This window comes from Pan paniscus, chromosome 6 (assembly GCF_029289425.2).
Source record: "Pan paniscus chromosome 6, NHGRI_mPanPan1-v2.0_pri, whole genome shotgun sequence".
Lineage (NCBI taxonomy): Eukaryota > Metazoa > Chordata > Mammalia > Primates > Hominidae > Pan > Pan paniscus.
Window position 1 is genome coordinate 188215352 of NC_073255.2, and position 24062 is coordinate 188239413.

At 51.9% G+C, this 24062-nt stretch overlaps 1 protein-coding gene across 6 annotated transcripts in view; it reads right to left on the reverse strand.

Annotated features, from left to right (window-relative positions):
• The window catches only part of PRKAG2 (protein kinase AMP-activated non-catalytic subunit gamma 2), a 320167-nt gene that overhangs the window by 236534 nt on the left and 59571 nt on the right, over positions 1–24062 (reverse strand). Inside the window, exon 1 of one of the 6 annotated variants that reach the window (XM_034965284.3) lies at positions 21174–21419. The exons of 4 other annotated variants lie outside the window; for them this stretch is intronic. The gene's annotated coding sequence lies outside the window, so the exon portion shown is untranslated. Of the gene's footprint in view, positions 1–21173; positions 21420–24062 lie in introns of those variants that run through there. One more of the 6 variants, XM_034965281.3, reaches the window with a different exon arrangement.

A 24062-nucleotide genomic window follows, 5' to 3' on the forward strand; every position in this document is an offset into this window, starting at 1 on the left:
AGCTGGGATACCCCAGAAAGAAGACAGACAAGAGTGCAAATACAGGACAAATAGAAAGGCTGCCAGTAGCAGGGGCCCACGATGGCCCCCACCTCAGGGCAAACTCGAGGTTTACAATATCAGGGTCACGATACAACATTCCTGTTTGATTCCAACCGAGGAAGCAACACATCGAGAATGATTTGCATTCTCCGCTCCTGCTGAGTGGACCCCAGCACAGAGAGCACCATCTGGAGCTGCTGGGCCTTGCGTCCGCCGAGGCCAGGGCCCCTCTCGGGCATATTCAAGCCCCCGTGTCCCTCAGGCCCACAAGAACACAGCCTGCAGCAGGGAGGGAGCCGGGGGCTGAGCCGGAGCCCCAGCTCTGTGATCTGCGATCTGGGGAATCTTGGACATGTCCGGACTTCAGCTTTTCATCTGTCAAATGAGAGGGTTGAACTAGAGAACCTGTGAAGATGCCTTGTAGCTCGCACGTTCTCTGTTTTTACCCACTGAAGTGGACAACAATAGGTGAGATCAGGAACATTGTAAAGGACTCCCATTAGATTCAGAATAAGATGCATGTTCTCATCTCCTATCTTCATCATCAAAATAATTTCCTCCTACTCTCAAACGACCAAAGACTCTCCACTGCTCTCAGAGCCACAGGGTGTTTGGACGGAGTCTCGGGGCGTGCACCGCGGGGGAAGGAAGGAGCTTCCTCTGCCTTCACAACGCTATCTAGGTGAGACGGCCAGGACCCAGCGGCATTTCTGCCTTTCCATCTTAACCTGTGTCTTGATACGCTTCTTAGGTTCTAACCCTTAAGGTTTCTCAACTGATTGTTCAGCTCCCTCAATCCTAAGGGCCTGGGCTGTGGGATCCAGCACCAGGCGGGTTCTATCAGACGCCCAGTGACCCCGGGAAAGCTGTGTGTGGCATCTCCAGCTACAGGCCCGAGGCCCGCGGTTCCCACCTGGACCCCGTCCTGCCCACCTTGCCTGCCCTCAGTCACTGCCCGGGGAGTGGCTCATAGGCTCTGACCACGGCTGAGTGGTGACTGTGGCCTGGAGCTCGCCCCAAGTGGTGATGGCCTTGGCAGGCCCCTCTGCTGGGAGGCACAGGGGAGGTGCCTCTGGACAGGCCGGCCTTGCACAATCCCCAAAACCACCAAACGGGCAATTCTTGGTACTGATGGGCGGCAGGAGGTGACCAGAGCCAGGTCAATTGGAGCCTTTGAAAAACATTCATGTTATATAACCACTCTCAGAAAAATAAGGAACAAATATTGAATCACTGGAACCAGGCAGCAGGGGAGGGCCAGTGGCCAAATCCGGGAAGGCCTAAGCCCCACTCTCAGAGAAGTTCCAGAGCCATTTACTTTCCACAGAGGACACCGTAGTTTCTCACTGCAGCCTAAGCAACTTACTGATGTCAAAAGAAAAATCCAACTGTTTTTCACTCCTGCGGCCACCCTTCCTCCCCGGCTCCCTCACCTGGTGGTCCTGGTTCCCACAGCTGCCTCAGGGCTCCCCTTCCCCACCCCCCAAGGCCAAGGACCCTGGCCTGGCAGCCTGAGCCTCCCCTGGCTTTGAGGAAGTCCCCTGCTCCACCGTATTCCCAGTTCCTCGTCTGGCCCGAGGCCACCCGGGGCTTCCCTAGCTCCATATCAGCACCAGACATGAAACTCTTTTTGCTCAAAACCAAGTAGCTGCAGAATCCCTGGCCCGGAGTGCCCAGGAGACCTCGACCCTCCCCGCAGTTCTGCATTCACGTCTTATGTGGAGCACGCCCTTTAAAATCCAGGAACCTCCACTTTCCAGTGTGTAAAAGGAGGCCATCATCCTTCTTATCACGGGCTGGTGGGAAGCCAGACCAGAGGACGTCATCAAAGGCCCTTCCCGCAGTGTGAGCCCCCATGGCACTGGGGATGGCGAGGGCCGCTGGCCGAGGGCACACTGGGGCCTGATGATGAAGGCCGTGGGGAGCAACAAAGGCATCATCACCGGGGCAGCCAGGCCCCTCGTGCGGCTCCCGCGGAAGCCAAGGCAGTTGCTCACACTCAACCAAGGCCTGAGATCGGGTTTCAGAGGCTTCTGCAAAGACACTGGCTGCCCCCCTTATAATTAGAGAGCTGTCTTTATCCCGTTCCCAAGGTGAAAGCCAAGATGATTCATGACTTGTGCACGGCAGTTCTAAAGAGGATCACAGCATGGCCGCTGCCAGAGTCTCCAGCTCTGTCCTTGTGCAAAGGGCAGCCGAGCCTTTCCTTGCCCACTCTGGGCAGCCTTTACTTGACCAGAGCTCCACGGAAGCTTGGAGGGACCCCACTGGCCTCCTCACGTTGTGGCGGAGGATGCTCTGCAGGGGCCAACAGTGCCTCTTCTGACCAGCTGGGGGTGGCCATCCTGACCGTCCTGACCTCAGGGGCTTGTGCTGTGGGATTCCTGAGAGCCCCTTCCTAGTTCAGGGCCCCAGGGCAACCTCTTACAGGCAGCTGCTCCCAGGCCAGGTTGAGTCCAGCCTCTGCTAATCACACATGCTTGTCTTCTTCCAGCCTGTCTGAGATCCCCCAGAAGGAGGGAGAGTGGGGGGCAGGGGCAGCACCTAGAGGGACAGGTTGGAGTCTGGGTCAGCTCCCAGTTCATGAGGAAGGAGGCAAGTACCCGGGAGGCCCCAGGACATGCAGGTGGGGGGGGGCGCATTTGCTTGGTCTGTGCAGCCGTCTCCTCGAGGACCAGCAGCAGGTAGCCTCCCAGCTCCCTTCCAAGGGTGTGGCCTGGGCTGCAGGTTGCCGCCTCCATCCGGAGTAGCTGCGGTCTTCACAGGTGGCACCGCGGGCCCCAGCCAGGGGGCAGGGGAGGGGATGTTATGGGACAGGGAGCGCTGGGCTCCACTGACCACATCCCATCGTGGAGTCGGTAACGGTTAATCTGATGTGTCAGCCTGGCGAGGCCATAGCACCCACTGATTCAATCAAATACCAAGCAGGTGGCTGCCGTGGGCGTATTTGCAGACGTGGATAACATCTACAGTCAGTGACTTGAAGTGAAGCAGATCATGCTGAATGATGTGGGTGGGCCTCCCCCAATCCGCAGCAGGCCTGAAGAGGGAAAACAGAGGGTTCTGGAAGGGGAAATTCTGCTTCATGATTGCAGCATCGACTGCCTGAGCTTCTAGTCCGTCTGCCCAGTGGATTCGGGACTTTCCAGTTCTGACCAACACATGAGTCAATTCTTTCAAACAAATCTCATATATATATATATATATATATATATATATATATATACACACAACACGATAATATGTATATGTAATCATGTTATATACTTTATATATAGTTAATATATTATGTGATTATATCTCCTTAATATACATATTAAGAAAAATATGTATATTAAGGAGATATAATCACATAATATATTAACTTAATATATTTTCTTAATATACATATATTAAGAAAAATAGGAGATCTATATGCTTGGATCTCTAGTCTTGGTTCTCCTTCTCTGCAGACCCCTCCTAACACAGAGCCCTAGGCCCCCTCACCCAAGCTGGTGGGGACAGACATGGGGAGAGTCCAGGGTAAAAGCAGGCCGCTGTTTGGAAGCTCTCAGCCTTCGCTGCATAGACAGATGGGTCTGCTCAGTCATCGGGTGGGCCCTCCGCCCACACTGTGGCTCTCTGTCCACACTATGGAACCCTCACTTTGCCCAGGGCCCAGTGAGACACCCACAGGCTCCAGCTGGACGAGAGGACAAAGACGGATGTGAAGGGCCGTTGTCCTGGCAGTGCTTAGAGAACAACAGGAAATGGCCAAATGTCCTCCTTTGACTGTCAGGGAACATTCACAGTACGTGAAGGGCAATCACAGGTTTAGAAAAGCACCACGATCACCTCCTAGCCTCATCTCTGAGCGTTGGCAGCAGAGTGGGGCAATCCTCTTGCCTTCGCACGCTGGGTAACAGTCGAGCAAGTGTCTGTCATGGCATCTTGTCACCCTGTCCTGTCACTGAGGGCCTGTCTCCTGCCACACCCAGTTGGAGCTCGGCAAGGACCGCGTCTTATTCACCCCTGAGTCACCGGCTCCTCCCAGGGCTGGATTCCATGAGCCTCTGTCCTTCCCCTTCACAGAGCTGACACGGGGAGAGTGGTCATAAGCTGGGGCGTAAATGACTGAGGACGGCCCGGGGGCCAGTAAACACCAAGACCTCGGGATAAGGAAATGACATCCTGATGCGCCACCTCCAGCCCCTGTACGGAGGGAACAGCCCTTCATTTCTAGGACTGTCTTCAGCTCTGACATTATGATTCTACCAAGACAGGGTGTGAAAAGGCCAGCTCTGGGGTTCTGGGGAGGTTTTATTGGCTCGCAAATAAAATGCCAAACCACCAGCCAATACCAGCATAGAGCCCTCCGTGGGCACTACCGACTCAAGGGAAAGGCCCGAGGCCCCACACCCGGCCTGGCCAGCCAGCTGCAGCCACACCCTCCAGTCATCGGCCGCCCAGACTTCAGAGAGGAAAAAACCAGCCACGAGGTGAAAGTGAGATGGCCCCGGCCTGACCTCTGCTGCAGAGGCCCAAATGGCCCTGGTCAGATCTGACGCTTCCCCCACAGTCAGCTTCTTGCCACCCCCCCCCACCCCCCACCGCCGCCTGGTGCTCCCCGCCGGGTACACACCCAGCGGTTTTGGTTAGTGCTTGAAGACAAACTGCAGGAGGGACACCATGAACTACAATAAAATTGGGCACCCTGGGGACATTTTTGTAAGGTCACCGAGTTGCTGGCTGGCTCTGAGACACACCCTCCTCTACGTAGGAGGACCTTGTGTGAGAGAGGACACCTCTGAACGAGGGCTCAGAGACCTCATTTCTGCTCCCAAACAGCTACCCAAGATGCGGCTTTGGGCTTTGGGCTTTGGCCCAGAGCTGAGGCCTGCAAAGGCTGCCACCTCAGTGCTTCCAGAATCTCAACTGTCCATATTTACAGAGCCATACATCAAAAGATTCTTCCCCAACACTTTCTACGGGTACCCAAGGACTCCTTCTACTCCATCTTGTTTCACCCACCTGCTCTGTGCCAGGCACATTATAGATCAAAAGGTACAGGGAGTTCAGAGGAAGGAGGAAATACCATGGACTTAAGAAGCAAGCCAGGGCTTCCCAAGCCAAGCATGGTGAATAGAGGAGCTTTCATTTGTCTCCTCACTTCCATCCCGGGGTGAGCCGGCCACTCCCGCAGCATCTGGCCACGGCTCTTCACACTGACAGTCCCAACTTGTCAGTGGATTATGAAATCAATTTAGTGGATTGCACAACCACCAAAAACTGAATTACAATAAGAATGCATCTCATGGTTGCATGAAGCCTGTGTCTCAATGATTCACACACACATAGAATAAAATGTACTTTGTTTGTTTGTTTGTTTTTTCCCCTGAGACAGTCTTGCTCTGTCGTCCAGGCTGGAATGCAATGGCACAATCTCGGCTCCTGCAACCTCTGCCTCCTGGGTTCAAGTGATTCTCCTGCCTCAGCCTCTGAGTAGCTGAGATTACAGGCGCCCGCCACCACACCTGGCTAATTTTTGTATTTTTAGTAGAGATGGGGTTTTACCATGTTGGCCAGGCTGGTCTCAAACTCCTGACCTCATGATCCACCTACTTTGGCCTCCCAAAGTGTTGTGATTAGAGGTGTGAGCCACCGTGTCCGGCCTGTTTTTGTTTGTTTGTTTGTTTGTTTTTTGTTTTTTGAGATGGAGTCTCACTCTGTCGCCCAGGCTGGAGTGTAGTAGCGCAATCTTGGCTCACTTCAACCTCCGCCTCCCGGGTTCAAGCGATTCTCATGCCTCAGTCTCCCAGGTAGCTGGGATTACAGGTGTGAGCCACCACGCCTGGCTAATTTTTCTATTTTTAGTAGAGATGGCATTTTCCCATGTTGTCCAGGTTGGTCTTGAACTCCTGGGCTCAAGGGATATACCCGCCTTGGCCTCCCAGAGTGTGGAGATTACAGGCATGAGCCGCTGTACCCAGCCTGAATAAAATGTACTTCCTATTGTGTTGTGGGTGAAAAAGTCTGAAAAATTCTGCATTAGATGAGCTTTGAAATCATGCAGGTAGATTTCAGGGAACAGAGAAGAGCTGACCTTCTGTCCCCGAGGTGTCACCAGAAGTGTGGAGCAAGGGGTACCATCTGTCCTCCTCTCCTGGCTGAAGCCCTCTGACCCCTCTCCGTACTTTATGCCCAGAAATACACATGGAGTTAAGAACACAGAACATCACATCTCTTTATTACCACAAGGGTGTGGTGACTCCCTCCCTCCTCACCTCTCACCAACCCCCCATCTGCTCCTCCCCTGGCCTTTTGACATGCAGGGTAGCTTGGCCTCATCCCCAGGCCACCGCTAGACCCAGAACAGCAATTACACCTTTGGGGACAACCACCAGCCCCAGCCCCCCGCCGAGCGGTGCCTGTCAGCTTCTGTTCCCAACTGGCCCGGGCCTGCTGCGGGTGCCCTCACCTCTAGCGCCTAAACCCAGAGAACTGGGCAGTCACAGGGTGTTAGGATGGAAATGGCCTCAGAAATTCTCCAAGGCCCTTCTGTTACAGGTGGGGTAACAGATGTCCAGAGATTCAAGCAAGTTGCTCAGAGCCACATGGTAGAGCCGTGACTCAGCCAGAACCAAATCCTGGTCTTGCAACTTCTAACCAAGGTCCCTTTTGATCATGTCATGCTCTTCTAGCTGCTTCTGACTTTCTACCTTGTGTTTCTACTACATAAGCTGGTAACAGTAACTCTTACAGGATTGCGACGGGCTGGCCATCCCTCGCACGGGCCTGGCTATACTGGGCACGTAGCAAATGTTCTAATTCTATGAAGCCACTTGGGTTCTGCGGGCACCTTTGCATCTTGTCTCCAGCGACAGCACAAAGCCCGTGCTCCAACTCCCTTTCTGGTGTCATTTATTGTACGTGAATCTGTGACTTCCCCAGAGCCCTTCAGTCTGTGATCCCAGCCACGCAGGCGGCAGCCGCTCCAGGAACTTCCCAGGAACCATGGAACCTGTCGTGTCCTCCAGACTGACGGGCACGGACACTCTGCATGGAGGGGCTCCAGATGCCACCGGCCAGCATCTAACCAGCAGCGATGCGTAAAGACCAGCCAGGCCAGGAGAAGGTGTCTGCTACTCCCCATTCCAGGCCACACCGCCAGGGCCACGCTGCAGGCAGCTCCCAGACAGGACATGAAGGTGCCTGGGAGGTATGCCGCCCCCTCCAGAACCTCACACCGGCCAAAATCCCTCACGGGTGGGCTAACAACACTCACAACAACCACACTGCTAGCTCTTTTAAAATTTTACTTTTTAGTCTTTTTATAAGTTTAATTCTTGTTTAAAAAGATAAATTGAACCTCTACCCCCTCAGTGAGGCAGGCCTGGATCTAGATTTCTGCCTAACCAGCTGTGTCATTTGAAAGTCGCCTCACGGGCCGGGTGTGGTGGCTCATGCCTGTAATCCCAGCACTTTGGGAGGCCGAGGTGGGCAGATCATGAGGTCAGGAGATCGAGACCATCCTGGCTAACATGGTGAAACCCTGTCTCTACTAAAAAATACAAAAAATTAGCCAGGTGTGGTGGCGGGCACCTGTAGTCCAAGCTACTTGGGAGGCTGAGGCAGGAGAATGGCGTGAACACGGGAGGCGGAGCTTGCAGTGAGCTGAGATCACGCCACTGCACTCCAGCCTGGGCGACAGAGTGAGACTCCGTCTCAAAAAAAAAAAAAAAGAAAGTCGCCTCCCATCTCTGGTCGTCAGTTTCCTCCTCTGAGACAGGAGGTGTCTAGACTCAACCCCTCCAGCTCCTCCAAGGCCTTCCCAACACAAATTCTGTTCCAGGCCATCCCACCTCCCAGCACCGCAATGACACTCCTCCTTCGAACACATCCAGGTGGGCCCCAGGGCCACGCTGGTCACTGCCACCTGGTGGGTACAGCCTGTGTTCAGGCCCCAAGGCATGAGCAGTTCCAGGACAGAGGCAGGACAACCACCAAAGGATGTGATGGCAGCCAGGGCTTGGGTGAGGGAGGGAGGGAAGGGCAGGTGGTGCACAGGGGATTTCTAGGGCGGTGGAACCGCTCTGCATGAGAGTGTAATAGTGGACACACAACATCACACACACGACATCACACATTTGTCAAAACCCACAGAATGTACACCACCAAGAGTGAGCCCTAATGTCAGCTATGGACTTCGGTTAACAATAAGGTATCAACAGAAGCTCAATGGTAACAGACGTGCCACAGTAATGCAAGACGCAGACAACAGGGGAGATTGGCATGGGGGCTGCAGGGTCAGGGAGGGGCAGATGGGCACCCTCTGTACTTTCCGCTTCAGGTTCTGTAAACCTAAAACTGCTCACAAGTAAAATCCACTAAATTTTTAAAAAGCAATAGCAGCAAATGGCCAGAGATGGCCTCAATTTCATCTGCCAGACAACTGCCCATCACGCCAGGCCTGGACCACCCACCCAGCTCCTCAGAGATGCTGGAGGTCATAGGTTCACCAGGAAATGGGAACTGGAGAGGTCAATTCTTCCTGTATCCACGGCTCCAGGTCCTTCTAGAACACAGAGAAAGGTGCATGCCATGCTCCCAGGCTCAGGGTCAGAAGATTAGTGGGATCCAGTCTGAGGCTCAGCGCTCAGACCGAGAAGATAAATGAGACCAGAGACACTCGGAGATTAAATACCTTGCTGGGGCTGGGCAGCAAGGAAGCTGGGAGAAGGGTCTGAGAACCCAGGTCCCCATCTCTCAGGCCCAGGCCCTTGGCTCCCTAGGCTGGGGCAATGAGGACCAAGTACAGAGGGCTCCAGATGGAGGCCAGGGACCAGCTGCAGGCACCAGGCGGCCTCAGAATGTCTGGAGCTGGGGGACCCCTCACAGGGCTCGCTGGGCAGCTGGTTCTTCGGGGAGACTACGTGGTGCAGAAAAGCTTGAGTTTCTTGGTTGGGGACTCAAGGCTGCAAACCATGGCGCTAATGAACCTAAACAAGGGAATTTGCTAGGTTTTCTTATTTTTGGTGTTTTGTTGCCAACAAACTCATTCTGTTCTAGAGGGGCTTGTTATATAAGGAGGAGAGGGAAGAAAACTGCTGAGATGTGAGGCCAAAGTCACCAGAGGAGGAGAGACTTCCAGATCAGCTGCTGCGCCAGCTGGGAGTCAGGTACAAAAAACAGGGGGTTGTTTGCATCTTTGTTTTTTCAAACGAGAAAAAGCAAAAAGCCTGCATCGCATGTCCTAGGAATGGGGTTAAAAGTCGTCGTCTCTTGGGACAGAGTTTGGACGCCTCTGTGAGCAGGGCCTGGTCACTGAGGTGTCCCCGACTCGTGTCCTGTGTGCAGGATGGAGTCCCCATGCAGCCCGAGCCTCTCTGCAGGGCCTGCTGGCTGAAACCTTCAGTGGTTGCTTCCTGCCTGCAGAAGGTGTCGGACTCTGCCTGGCATTCAGTGCACCCCAGGACACAGCCCTGGCCTCAGCCTCTCCTTTCTCCCACACCGCTCTTCTGCAGCAGCCACCTGACCTACACGCTGTCCTGGGACACCCTCTACTCCTCTTTAATCCCCCCGTGCCAGCATTCCTCAAAAAGGGGGCTCAGGACTCCCACAAGGTTAAAGTTATCATAGATATATATATGATATATATATAAGCAATATGATATTATATATATATATATATTTTTTTTTTTTGAGACAGGGTCTCGCTCTGTTGCTCAGGCTGGAGCGCAGTGGTGTGATCTCAGCTCACTGCAACCTTCACCTCCTGGGTTCAAGCGATTCTCCTGCCTCAGCCTCCAGAGTAGCTGGGATTACAGGTATGTACCGCCATGCCCAGCTAATTTTTGTATTTTTAGTAGAGATGGGGTTTCACCATGTTGGCCAGGTTGGTCTCGAACTCCTGACCTCAAGGGATCTGCCTGCCTCAGCCTTCCAAAGTTCTGGGATTATGGATGTGAGCCACTGTGCCTGACCTAGATAAGTGATTTTAAAGGTAATAGCTGGGGAGCCGGAATTCCTTGATACTGATGATTTGCGATTAAAACACTTTGTATAGGAATTTAAGGCGATCTTTATCATATTGGGGTTCAAGGACAGCCATCAGTAAGAAATTTTCTCCCTTCAAAGGGAAGCTTGTTACAAAATTTGAGCAGCAGTGGCTCACACCATTTCTTCCTATCTCGAGTGTCCTGACCCTTTTTCTCTCACCCATTTATATCCTACTCATTCTTCAAAAACTAGCTGATTCCCACAAATTTACACCAACTTTTCTGAGCAGTCCAGTTGAAAATGATAACCTACTCCATTGCATTTTAATGCCTAAGAATTTAAAATCAGTCACGCATTACCCATTTGCTATTTATATATAAATTGTATCTCTGTATAGATTGTGAGGACTCTGAGAGCAACGGCTATATTATCCAGCTTGTTTTTTTTTTTTTTTAAAGAAGTAAATTCATCCAGCTTGGCCAACATGGTGAAACCCCATCTCTACTAAATATACAAAAATTAGCTGGGCATGGTGGTGGGCACCTATAGTCCCAGCAACTCAGGAGGCTGAGGCAGGAGAATCATTTGAACCTGGGAGGCAGAGGTTGCAGTGAGTCGAGATCGCGCCACTGCACTCCAGACTGGGCAACAGTGCGAGACTATGTCTCAAAAAAAAAAAAAAAAAGTAAATTAATAGGATTCAAAAGTCAAAACATAACAACCTGTAATTGAAGAGTCATACTCTTACCCTTGGCCCAGCCATGCCATGTCCCCAGAGGAACCACTTTTAGTTGCGTAGACAGCTAGGGTTGCTTTATGCAAATGCAAATATGAAGGCTGTTCCCTGTCTCTTATCTGTTTTGCTCGTGTCTTACTGCCTTGCCTATCTGGGAGATCTTTCAATATCAGCACGTAGGGATTTGGGGGTATCCACGTCATATTCTTTTGTCTGGAATGCTCTAGTTTAACCAGTCCCCTGTAGGTGACGCAGGCTGCTTTCAATCTTTGGCCATTACAGAGAATTAATACAATAAAAACTTGGTCCATACTTCATATTTCCAGCATAAGTTCCCAGAAGTGTGGCTGCTGCTTGCAGGTCAGTGCATTTATTATTTCTGCCACGTGCAGACAGGGGGAAGGGCCCCTTATAAAACCATCAGATCTCGTGAGAACTCACTATCACGAGAACAGCATGGGGGAAACCGCCCCCATGATTGAATTACCTCCACCTGCTCTCTCCCTTGACATGTGGGAATTACAATTCAAGAGGAGATTTGGGTGGGGACATGGATGTCACCACGAGCCCTCCTCAGCATTGGACAGTTTGCTCTCCTAACTATGATGTAGGAGAGTCTATTTCCTGCACTGACTCACCAACAGGCTATTTTGTTCAACACCTGGACTTTTGCTGGGTTGGTAAGACGTGGCATCTGTGTAACCCAAATTGACATTTGTTTTCTTTAGTCCGTGGTGTTCCATCGCGGCACAGAGTCGGCACTTGAGGTGGCATCCTGTGGAACTGCTTCTCAAACTGCACGTAGGACATAGGTCATAAAATCCCCTCAGGACACACAGGTTTTGTTGCGGCCGCTGTTCATAGAACAAAACCAGAGCTCCAGGAGTTTTCTGGGATGTCTATATCCAATAGGTCATAATGTAAAGTTCCTCGCCATGGCTCACTGTCAAAGTCTGAAAGCCGCTGCGGAAGTGGCTCAAGGCATGGCAGGCACAGGGGCTCCATGGGGTAAGTAGCCCACAGGACAGCCACTAGGAATGCGGTCCCTCCCTGCATACATGTGCTGTCTCCTGTTGAGTGGGTGAATCTGTTCCTCCATCCTTGAGTTGGGGCAGCTGTGCTCAACAGAAATGCAGCAGAAACCACCCTACCTGACTTCTGGGTTAGGTGAGAAGGAACCTCGCAGTTCCTCCTGGATCTCTTTTAATGTCTGCCGCGGGTGAAACCAGCTGCCACGTTAGGAATTCTGCACCAAGACCACCATGGTATGAGGAAGCTCAAGCCAGCCATGTGGAGAGGCTGCATGGATGGAGAAACAGCTGCACAGCCAGCCCCAGGGCCCGATGTGAGAGTGAAGGAGCTTCTAGGACATGCCAGGCTCAGCCGCCACCTGACTTTTCAAATAGGAGGAACCCCCAGTGAGAACTCAGCTGAGCCAGATGACTCCTAAATCCATGAAAGATGATTTCAAATCATATTTTTAAGTTTCGGGGTGGTTTGTTATGTAGCAATAGGTGATCTTGTGACTATGTAACCCTGGGAAAGTTACTTCATTTCTCTGTTTTTTAATCTAAAAACTGGGAATCATGGGAGTTTCTACTGGAAAATGAATTAACATATAGAAGTATAGAACCACATATGAGTTAACAAAGACATGGCTGTGATGCCTGGGACTCATTTGGAAAACATGAGTTATCACTTTAAAATGCTTCATTGAGTTTAGGGGCAATATACTATGATTACTGAACCCAGGGACACTAGAGATTCTTCCTTCTCAGAGCTTTGATGAGAGGAAAGAGGCAGATTCCACCTTACCTTCAGGTTTGCCAAGATCCTTCCCCAACGTACAAGTGAAAGGGAGCTCAGGAAGGCAGAATGAAGGGACACATCAAATCCTTGGTGACAAAGTTTAGGACAGGCTGGGCACAGTGGCTCACGCCTATAGTCCAAGCATTTTGGGAGGCCAAGGCAGGCTGATCACCTGAGGTCAGGAGTTCTAGACCAGCCTGGCCAACCCTGTCTCTACTAAAAATACAAAAATTAGCTGGGCGTGGTGGTGGCCGCCTGTAGTCCCAGCTACTCAGGAGGCTGAAGCAGGAGAATCGCTTGAACCCGGGAAGGGGAGGTTGCAGTGAGCCAGGATCCCACCACTGCACTCCAGCCTGGGCGACAGAGCGAGACTCTGTCTCAACAACTATGACAACAACAAACAGTTGGGGACAGAGAAAAGTCCCTGTAAACTTCAAGCCTTTTGGGGTGCTCTTGGGTGAACTCCAAAATTGCTCAAGGGCTAACTTCCTCATTTATTATTAAAAGAAAAAAGAAAAAGGCAGAGGCCAGTGGTGAAGGCTGGCGATTTCTGGTCTAGGGTGAGAGATAACAGAAAGTAACAATGGAGGCTCTCGCAGTGCTCGCAGGCACTCAAGGAACAGAAAGGAAATTGCACATTTCACCCGTGACTGCATAGGCAAACGAGAACAGCAAGTCTCTGCTTTCAGCTGGAATGTTATCAACTTCGGTCACGCTGATTATCTCAGGCTGATCAGGAAGGCTGGTACCAGGAGTGAGTGACTAAATGAAGAAATTACTAATTAACAAATGCTTGGGTGGACAATCTTTCAAAACTTAGGATCAATGGGAGGAGACAGAAGGAGTCTTGTGAGGATTTTTAAAGTATGCCAGAGCTGGCTGGGTACAGTGGCTCACACCTGTAACCTGAGGACTTTGAGGCGGAGGTGGGCAGACCACCTGAGCTCAGGAGCTCGAGACCAGCCTGGGCAACATGGCGAAACCCTGTCTCTACTAACACTATAAAAAGCTAGCTGGGCGTGTTGGTGCATGCTGTAGTCCCAGCTACTCAGGAGGCTGAAGCACGAGAATCGCTTGAACCTGGGAGATGGAGGTTGAAGTGAGCCAAGATTGCACCATTGCACTCCAGCCTGGGGAAAAAAAAAAGCCAGGCCTCCTAATGTACTCATTGAAACATCACTTGTGTCCACCTGGGTTTGGAATTGTGCTGGACATGGGATACACAAAGTTAAGACATGGACCCACCCTCAAGTCTGAAGGTGGAGGTGGGGAAGGGCAGAGGCTGTAAAGGGTCAGAGGGACCTTGTGGAGTGGTGGAAATGTTCCAGATCACACTGTGGCGGTGGTCACATGACTGTGCACATTTACGACAACCCATCTAATTGTATACTGTCAGTCAAAGGGCATTATATGTAAATCACACCTCAATAAAGCTGACCAAAAAGTGGCCAGTCAGCCACCAGCAGACCCATGGGGTAGGGGAAGAAAAACAAGCAATCTACAGAACGTGGGAAAATGCCTATATTAAGAATCCTGGAATACTCCATGTGCTTTTTCATGCAGCGGGAGTGGAATTTTCAGGAAGCAGCTGTGCTGTGGGTGATAGTCATACTTTATTCTCTAAAACTCTCCAGTTTCAATTGGCCTCTTGGTGCCAAAGCACCATGGCGTGTTACACCTATCAGATCGGGCACACTGCCACTTCTTCCCAACCTAAGAGCTGAAATGGCCAGCACTGCGCCTTCCAGAACTCAGCGTAGATGCACAGCTGCCACGGAGGTAGGAAGAATGATTCGTTTGCCACCAAAAGCCCAGTTTCTCCAACAGGTAAGTCCCAGCAGGGTGCGATGTCCCAAACCTACACAGCCGTTTCCACTGCCTATTCCCGGGCCTCTCACTTGGGTCAAGGCAGCATTTCAAAGGAAGCCAGGAGCGAGAACTCAGGCATCCAAACCCTTCTCTGACTTGGCGGGTTACTGGATTAGCTACTCTCAGAAGACCCAAAAGGCATAGGGGAGAGAAGAGATAAATCTGGATGCGGTGGAGACAATGGCCAAACAGAAAAACCGCTTGGAGAATAAAAGTCGGGGGAAGCCTGTAGTGGGGACGCTAGACTCAAGGGAAGGCTCTGGAGGAAGCAAGAGGCTAAAGGCATAGTTTCCTAACCCCTCCCTACAAACTACCCCCTTTCCCTCCGCCCAAGTGAGCACAGGGACCACCCCGCAGCAAGACGACGGCAGATATTTAAAATGTGAGGAACCCCGGCCACAGCGGGCGGGGCTCCCCACCCATCACCTAGTGTCCTCACTCACTGCACTCCAGACTTTGTCAAAGTGGTGGCAGCTGAGTCCAGCACCAGAGATTGATGATGCTCGGGTTGATTTCATTGTCAAGCGCATCTGGCAGGACTCTAGTTTGTCGACAGTATTCCAGACAAGGTGTAGCTGGCTGAACCGCAGTGCCTCGGCATTTGGGACCATTGAAAAATACTCTGGATTCTTTTTTTTTCTTTTGCAATTGCACAAGGATTTACTTATCTCTCTTCATGGGTGAAACTGATTTGGGGGGAAACTGCTAGACTCAATGACCAGTTGGACTGTAGGCAAGAAGGCCCATGATTTTGTTCTTCAGATAAAAGAGCAGCAGGGAAACAGGAGGCCTCTCTCCTGCAAAGCTGGTCCAAAGTGCACACAAGGCATGGCTGAGCGCCTAGTGATGCACAGTCAGCAGGCGGGCGAGACCCAGGAACGTGTACTGTAACAAGAGAGTCTAGTGCAGGTTGTGGGGGGGCTTGAGGCCATCCGCTGACATCTTTTCTCCCCACTCAGGAGACAGTAGGGGAGATGGTTCTCATAGATCAAGTCGGGCTTTGAGAAGGAAGGTGAACAGGAGAAAAAAAAAATAGAGGCCTCAGAAAGCCCCTCCCTCCCAAGTCTCTCCTCACAGGCGAACCACGACAGATGGCTGCGCGGCCTGAGGCCTGGCCTCCAGGCAGCCAGGGAGGAGCAGCTGCAAGTCCTGCAGCCTGTGAGACCCCCGAGGGGTCTGGGCCAGCATCCAAGGCTAAAGCCTTGGCTATCCTAACGCCGCAGTGGGGCACTTAAAGCTCCTCACGCCCAAGCCCAGGCCTGGTGGGAGCACGATTCTCTCCCGCGCCCCCCCTCCTCCCCACTCCACGGCCACCCTTCCTTCCAATCGTCCCCCTTGAGTTAGTGTTGGAAGATGCCAGTGAGCACGTCTCAGGGCTCTACGCCTTGCGCGGATGAGTGTGGGGTGACTCAGAGGGAGGGGGTGGTGGCAGATGCCTGCAGCTGGCTCCCAGCCGGGTTTGGCCATCCTGCGTAAATGCCTGGCTTGGGTCTTGGCCTAATACTAAGGGCAGATCCCAAGCGGGGTGAGTGGGCTTCTGGAATCTGAGCAATTCTGCTTTCAAAACAGGTGAATCCCTAGGCCAGCCCGGCCCCTTCCCACACACCCCTACCCCGAGACGGGTGCAGAATCAGCAGCGGGGATCATCCAGAAACTCTCGCAGTCCACGGCAGGTGTCGGAGTGGGCCTCATTCCAGAGTTGTGGTGGCCGCTCCACCTGGCGAGCTTCGAGGGGACTCCGGCAGGCGCTCGCTGTGGGGTCCTCCCACCAGTCTTCTCAGCACAGGAACGGTGCCTTCACATTGGTCTTCCAGGGCTTAAAAGCATATCATTCCTGCTTGCTCTTCAGATGCAAACGCCCCCTCCAAGGATACCTCCAGGTTCCCTGCCAGCTCACTTGACTCACATGGCAATGGTCACCGGGCTGCCTGAGCCCAAATCAAGCACCGTTTATTAGGAGGAAGCTCTGTTATCCAGAAAGCTCATCTTTGAAGAGCTACCCATTTCCTGCCAAAGTTGTGGCGGGAAGGCCTTAGGTACTAGAAAACCTTGGGGAATGGCAATTAAAGGATTATCATTCTTACTTATTTGTTTGGATAAGCAGCAATCACCCTTCGGATGCTTATTGGTGAGAATATTTCTAAAAGCGTCCTGCACATTTCCCTGCTTTGATGAATGGAACGGCAGGGCAGGATTTAACTGTCTGATGGCTACGGTTTCGGGAAAGTGCCAGAACCTCCACGTCAGCCACCCCAGAGCCACAGGCAGGGTATGAGCCACAGCAATGGGCCCCAAGAAAGAGCCCCACACCCACCATGGTCCACGGAAGATGCTGCTTACTGGCCCCGGGTTACCTGGAGTCATGTGCATTCTCCTTACACCAAGTGAAGATAATATTTTGTTTCCTTCCCACTTTTTCTCTAACACAAGCCACCCCAGTTCTCCCTTCTGACAACAGGCAAGTGGACCCTAGACCTTCCAGAAAAGCCTTAGAGAGCACCCCCAAATGCTCACATTTGTCAGCTGTAATTCCACCCTCAGTTAAAACCTGATTCTCAATGTGACTTGGCCAACGCAGCTTGCAAAGCAAGAACGTCTTCATGTAAGGTTGAAAACATCAGTTGTTTGGGTTGTGAGAAAAGAAAAGCCCACAGGGTTTCCGAGGCTTGGTGCTGTTTCCCACTGTCCTCAGCTCCGGATTCTGCAGCTGGTTCTCTCTCCAAGCACCAGCAAAACCCTGTCCTAGGAGCCCCCAGACTCTGAGAGCCCATGACCAAAAAGAAAAGGAAAGCCAAGTTGGGGAAGAACAGGGGCCCCCAACTCCACAGCCCTCCACTCTGCCCAGAGGGCCCACCCTGGGCTGCCTGGAACCCCCTAAAGTTGCCACCCCCGCAACACAGTAGTGGGGCAGTTCCTGGCAGCGCCTGCAGCCCATGGGCTGGCTCTGTACCCGCAGCCCCGCCAAGCGTCTGTTATCTTATTTACTGGAATCTGCACAGCCAGGCTCTAGCTCACCGGTGACTAAGGAGCTGCAGCCATTATTACCAGGCAGATGGCAGACTCCCTAAAAGCAGACATTAAACAATAAAATGCCACCACATACCTTGCCCACAAAATAAAATCAAAACAAACACCTAAGTCTGGCTTTGCTTTTCTTCTGCTCTCTCCCTACCTCCCCTGTGTCAGAGCACAGGGGGAGAGGGGCACGGGGCACCGAGAAGGAAATTTACGATCGAGGAAGACCATACGGACATGCCCAGTGACCTTCAGAAGGTGGCAGTAGCAGAACCACCATGGGACCCCAGGTGGCGGAGAGGGCAGACCCTGTCCATGTGTGACAGGTGGGGCGGAACCACCAGCTAGGACAGGTGGGATTGGAAGAACAAAGGAACGACAGGGACCCTGCAGAACCCACAGCCCTCTCGCCTCAGTCGCCTGATGAATAATCAAAGTGCTAAGACCTGGAGAATTCCATCAAAAACTCAGTTGCTCCCACTGCTTTGGAAGGTGTTCTGCTGGGCTCTGCCAGGACAGGCCACAGCTGACGGCTCACCTGAAGAGAGGGACCTGCTATTTATGAAGCATCTATTATGTGCTGGCAGCTGCCCCTTACTCCTGCAAGGCAGGTACTGTCTCCATTCTTAGAAGAAAAATCAGGCTCAGGAGAAGGAAATAATTTGCCCGTGGTAGCCAGGGGGTGAACAGCAGAATGCTCTGCCAGGCCCAGGCCACGAGGCCTCTGGGGTGAAGAAGGAACACCCCCCAGTTCTTGGGCATCAGGTGCTTGTGATTCCATTCTATTTTTCTCTTAACTCATAATTCAGTAATTGAGGCTAGAGCTTTGCCATCTCACATTAAACCCTTTTAGGACTCCAGGGCCTTAACTCACACTTGTGGGAAGGATGTTTGGTTCAGGCCAATGAAAGGCTTGGCTGGAAAGCCCACAAAGCTGACAGGTGTGCAGGGCTGATGACAGGTCAGTGCACTGTCCCACTGGTGCCGGGCTGCTGAGGCTTCAGGACAAGCCTGCCCACTAGGAAGGGAGGGAAGGTATTGAGCCTTGAACGAGCCACTTGCCTGTAGGTCCAACCTAGGTTTCCTGCTACATCACCAGCCCCCAACAAGAGCTAAAGGTAAGTTTTCACTACCGGACATTCACCATGTGGCTCATAAGTGCAGTTGGAGGGACAGCTTTGGAGTTGTCCGAGGGCCTGAGTTTGAGCTCTAGTTTGCCATTTACTGGTTATGCAATCTCAGTAAATTATTCAAATTCATGGAGCCTCAATTTCCTTGTGTAAAAGGGAAATCTCCCAGGATCATCATGAAAACTATAATAATTAACATTCATGAAACTGCCACACATGGTGCCAGATGCCTAATAATCAATCAATCAATATTTACCAAAATATGCAATACAGACAGCTAACAGCAGTGTAAGAGGTAACGTAGAGACAGATCCTTCTAAGAAATTAAGACCCCTACCTGACTGCATTAGGAGTCATCAATTGAATCTACCGACAAGAATTGAACACAACTTAATACAAAGTAATGCATAAAACAAAAGTACAGGCATTCACCTTCATTAGGCCTGGGCTGAGTCTGAGAGGAGGTAAGGGGGTTTGTTAGAAGGGGGTGTGGTGAGACTGGTCTGTGGGGCATCTCTGGGGAGGAGAGACCTGAATACTTTTAAAGGAACAAAAAGATCTGTAGTTTGAAAGAGCGCTGTGAAGGAGTTGGATAAATCCAAGATGGATTCCATTAGTTAACAGCTGAGCTGAAAGAAGAACACAAAATTAGAACCCACAGTTCCAGGGACCCCTGGTTATCCAACACTATGAAGTGAGGAGGTCAAGACCAAGCATCTTCCTCTTGTTGGAAAGGCCAATGCCTGGGACACAGGACTCAAGAGTTTGTTTTGCTAAAGTGCTGATGTTTAATTTCACCCTGGGACAGGACCTGAAGAGAAGCCAGAGCTGGGTAACAAACACGAAGACCAGGCTTAGGGACTGGGTCCACCCAACCTCAGTCCACCAGCCTCCGTTCCCCTCCACCACCCACCCCACTCCCAGCTTCAAAAGAACAGGCTGGACCGCAGGACACCTGGCTTCTCTTTCCAGCTGAATCCCTTTGTGACTTTAGGCAAAGAAGATTAAATATTTTAGATTTTTCAATTATGTTCACTGAATTTAACCACTGAACCCTCAGTTTCCTCATTATAAGCGTGTGTCTCTCAAGGCCTACTACTGCTGGGCTGAAAAAAAAAAACCACACACACACACCTGAGATTTATCTAGTCCTTGGAAGTTTCCATGCAAGTTGGGGAAGCAGCTGGAAGGTGAGAAACCCCCAGACCTAAGAGGCCCACAGTGAGGCCTCTCGGGTGAGTCGGAGCCTGCCCAGGGTGTGTGGAGCCCCAGGGTGCCGGCTCACTCTGACTGCGTCCCAGGGAGCTTCCCCCTCTCACTTACTCTCAACTATTCACACCTAGCAGTCCCCGAATTCTCGATTTATGTTTTGGGGCCTCCTCCCTGCATCCTGGTTGTATCCCTAGGCCTCTCCCCATCTTCCAACACCTACAATCCGTAACGCTGTCAACGCTGGATTCCCTGCTAGCCCAGCCTTCTTCAATTGTTTACTATCACCTTTGCTCTCCACCTGGGTTGAAAATTCAGATGCACAGAATCAAGCCTCCCCCCAGGAGGAGGGTCAAGCGACCCCCAGGTCACTCCTAATCACCAGCACTCAAGGACCCCGAATCACAGACTTGAAGCAGACAGACAGCCTCTGGCTTACGGAAGGCGATTGTAAGGAAAAAAAAAAAAAAAAAAAAGGACATGGCTTACTCAAAGTGCCATGCATCAATGTCAGAGAAGGCCGAGAAGAGGGAGGCTGGGTGAGCTCCGAATCTAGTACTTTCCAGCCTGCAGCTCTACTTGTTGCTGCAAATTCACTCAACAGTCAGGGCTTCTGGTTCCCAGCCTCCCCCTCCTCCTCTCCACCAGACAGCGGTGACAGCCCACGGTTCAGCCACTGAGGAGGCCATCTACGATCTTCTCTTCCTTCCCTTCCTCTCTCCCCCACTCCCCTCCCATCTGCTTCTTCTTTGGATTCCCCACAACTTCAGCAAGCAAGTAAGCGTTGGGCTCCACGCTCCGCAGGAGGCCAAGATACCCTTCAATGTATATGGGGTCAAGAGAGTCCCCAGAAAACTGTGGGCCATCCCCAAAGCCCCCACATCATCCCCAGTCTTTTCTGTTTGGGCCAAAGGTAATAAGTGATGACTCAGGAAGGGCAAGGCCAGGCAAAGAATGACAACTTCGCTAAGATTTCAGCTCCAGTAAGGGAAGTTCAAGCCAGGGTGGGAAGGCAGGGAGGAGACCCTGTGCCCAGGACCCAGTGTGTGAGGCAGCTCTGCTCAGCCTGGCAGGGGAGGAGAGACAGACTCAGAGAGGAATGGAGCTGAACACGCCCACACACATACCACCTTCACTAGTGATGCTCTTTAAATCACCAAGAAAAAGTTATGTAAGGAGAAAACATACAGCTTCCGTGGAGAGAAGGAACATTTTGCTCAGCCTTGGGGTATCTGATTTAATAAGAGGCTCTTGGAGAACAAAGCGACAATTCAGCATCAGTCTTACACACCAAGGAGACAAAGCATCGTGAGGGGGAAAACCGCACACCCAGGGACGCACAATCACCACGCATTCAGAAAGCCAGCTCCCGCAGGTCTGCTTACTCAGCCCCAAGGGGTCCTGGAGGTCTTCTCTTCCAGATGCTAATAAGCAGTGCAGGCTTGTAAGCTGCTGGATGGCAGGATGCGAGTGACGGGGACGGGCGGCACTCCCAGCTCTGACAAATCCTGCTGCCTCACTCGAAAGGTCCATCAGAGAAGGGGTTTCCCAGCCCCTTCAGCACAGGCAATTTCTAGGGTTCGGCTGTGCTCCGAGCTGCTGCCACTGCATGTCTGCAACAGATGGGGACCGGGGCTGGGTGTGTTCCCAGTCCCCAAGGCAGCGCAACAAGCGGCTGGCAGACAGCATGGGCTGGCCTAAGACAGCGCAGGCAACGGTCTTGGTGGCTGGAGCTAGTTTGCTGCTCAAAATGCAGGCAGAGCTCGGGCAGATTCCCTCATTGACGGGACTGCAGCAAACTGTCATTCCCACCTGTGTCAGGGGCTGCTGGGGAGGAAACTCCTTACCACACAGCAAGCCAGCAGGAGGGAGGGCTGGACCGGAGCTTTTAAAAAGACAGGCAGCAGGATGGAGGGAGGCAGGAGCAGAGGCCGATGATGCAGCAGTGGACGGCTCTGGGCTCCAGGTCCTCCGGCCAGCACAACCCCTGCACTGTTCCCATCTAACTTCAGGCAAAGGCTTCAGAAATCTGAACTCCCTGGGGATTCCTGTCCTTGGAGTACAAAGATTGTGGGGGTTTTTTTCCCCTCTGGCCAGAAGGATGGGTATGGCTTTCCAAAAGGCTCTGCCAGTGAAATCCCCATTTACACTCCATTCCCCCAACTCCAACCAGACAGCCTGCAAACATCATCCAGGAGACAACATGGTCTCTGCCTATATCAGCCCTGTCTCTGATTTTCTGTATTCTGATGCTTTGACACCTGGGGCCTTGCTGATCCTGGAGGGACTGCCCTCCCAGGGCTGGGCAATTCCTGGAGATAGTAAGCAACTCATCTGTGAGCTTGCTTTTCCTATGCAAGCCAACCCACACAGATCCTTCCCCTCCTCACCTCCTCCTGCGGGCTCTCACACCCCGGGCCATCACCCACTACCCAAATCACCCCAGGGCAGGTACCAGACAGCTAGGGACAGCCCCTGTACCCACAGTCCCCTAAAATTATTCACAGAAACCACAATAAAGTCTCTTGCCTGCATCTCTCCCTTGCTCCCTCTGCCTCCTGCCCAACCCCGTGCTTCCCCACGTGGCAGTGGCGTGCCTAGCCTCCTGCTTCCAGGGATCTGTGAGTATCATCAGTTCCTTCCTTCGTGACACTCATTCCTGAGTCTGCATGTCTTCCTGTACCTGATTACAACAAATCCCAGGTGCCCTGAAAACAGACTGTGGGGCAGAAAATGAACTTGAATTGTTAGGAGAAAATGAGGGTCCCCATTTCAGAACCCCGCCATGTCCCTCATTAAATAAAACTTGCTCAGGACTTGAACTTCTCAGCAGTGGAGGAATTGCTTCCAAAGATATTGAGTGATCTGTTGCTGCAGGTATTCAAGAAAAGGAGGCTTCTTCCACAAGCCTGTGACTCAAAGGCTATGATTTAGTGGGCAAATGTGTTATTCAGGTAAGGTTGATGGCAACACAAGGTGGAAAAAGATTACTGTGGATGGCGTATTCAGGAAGGCTCCCTAGAGGGGACAGAAGGGCGTTGCATGGCCGTCTACTAAGGCCCACGGACAAAAAGGCGGCTGAGTCAGCTGGGACTTTGGGGGGCCTCTGTAGAGGCTGGAAGTCCGTGGCTTTCTTAAAGTCACTTTCAGCCCAGGAGGGTACCAGGCAATCCAGCTGTCCACCCAGAGACCTGACAAATCACAGGCCTGGCGTGCCGTGGCCAGAGAGCTCTAAGAACTCACAAGCCTGAGCTCTGCACTCGCCTACCTGAGCAGGCCATTTTAAGCGGAAACTGTTTTTGTGTTTTTTTTGTCTGTAGAATGAGCCATGTGTTATGGGATGTTCCTCAAGGTCCCTTTCAGACCAGAGCATTAATATTCTGTGTCAACAACCCAGGTCCAAGTCCTGGATCAGTCATTTCTCCGAACCTCAGTTCTTCCTTTGAAAAACCAAGCTGAGTGGAAACACTTGCTCTGCACACCTCCCAGGGCTGCTGTTGGGATCATGGATGAACAAGCATCAGGACAGAAATAAGCATCATCCTGGGATGTGCGGGATTATTCTGGAACCAGAGGGCAGTGCTAGCATAAACCTGAGGTTTAGCAGAAAGCTGGCGCCATTTGGCGAAGATCGAAGGGCCAAACCTCCTGCAGCCTGCAGCCAGCCCCCCGGGCACCGATGCAAGTGGTCGACCAGAGATCCAGCCAATCTCAATATTTTCTCCTGCTGATTCTGGAACTAGCCTTGCTGGGTGAGCTGGGCCTGTTTTATTTTCTGTGTGCTTTATTCCAAAGCATACATACAAGCCTGAGGAAAAAAGCCTAATTGGTTTTCCTTGGAAAAGCTGGAAATGTCAGAGAAATGGGCTCCGTCGTCTAAAGGATTCAGAGGTTTGCCACGCTTGGAGACCAGCGTTTGAGAGTGACTTATGGGGTGTGATGATGCTGCAGTTCTCACGGCAGCAATTCCACGTCTCAGGGACCCAGGATCACTCATTAGAGATTAAGGAACATAAACAACTCCGCTCCTGCTTGCAAGCTGCCCACCGCAAACACGGTCACTGTCTTCACCTGCATTTCTCCTCGCTTCCAGAACCTCCACTGCACTCCGCATGCAGGTGGCTCTGAGCTTTCCACCTACTCTCCCTGGAGGGCGGAGTCAGCTGTCTTGAACAACAGAGCCTAGTAGATCACAGATACTTAGCAAAGCCTGAAGACCATTTTGGTGCATGGGGCTGGTGTCAGAATCAGAAGTGAAAAGGAAATGCCTTCCT